Genomic DNA, 718 nt, shown 5'->3' on the forward strand with positions numbered 1-718 from the left:
CGGCCGGGCGGGGCTGCAGCGCGCGCTGGGGTCTGGGCTCTCGCCGCCGGCGCCGCCGCCGCCTGGGTCCCGGCCGCTCGCCCCCTCCCGGGCCGCCGCCGCCGTCGCCGCCCGCCGCGGTAGGAAGCCTCGTTGGGGCGGAAGCGAGGGGCAGGGGAGGCGGAGGGCGGGGCCGGGGCGGGGCCGGGGCGGGGCCGGGGTGGAGCGGTGGGCGGGGCTGCGGCTGACTGCAGCCCTGGCTGCCGGCCCGGCGCGGCCCCTCTGCCCTTCAGTTTGCTTTCCTTGCGCTTTGGTGAAGCGCGGGGCGAGGCATCATCACCTCCAGGCCCCGTTTCCTGACTCTAGACGGCCGGCGGGGGCGGGGGCGGGCCCGGGCCGCCTTACCGGAGCCGTCGCACCGAGCGCTGCAGAGCCGCGCGCGCAGGGGAGGCGCTGACCGCTGCGAGACGCCGCCCGCCCCACCCCTTCCCGGGCCGGGGGGTTCCCCTGGTGGGTCCCGGTCTCCGCCCGGCTCTTCCTCCTTCTCTTCCAGCCCAGTTCGTCGGGTGAACTTCACATCCCCGACTGGTCGCCAACCACTCGTATTCGACTTCTGCTTCGACACCCCAGGGCGCGGCGCTGTCACGCACGACACGTTCTCGCCAAGTGGCGCGGGCTTGGGGTCCCGAGCCGGCGACGCGGGAGCGCCGCCCCCTCCCCAGCCCGGACAGCCGCCCTG

Source organism: Neomonachus schauinslandi, chromosome 7 (genome assembly GCF_002201575.2).
Source record: "Neomonachus schauinslandi chromosome 7, ASM220157v2, whole genome shotgun sequence".
Classification (NCBI taxonomy): Eukaryota; Metazoa; Chordata; class Mammalia; order Carnivora; family Phocidae; genus Neomonachus; species Neomonachus schauinslandi.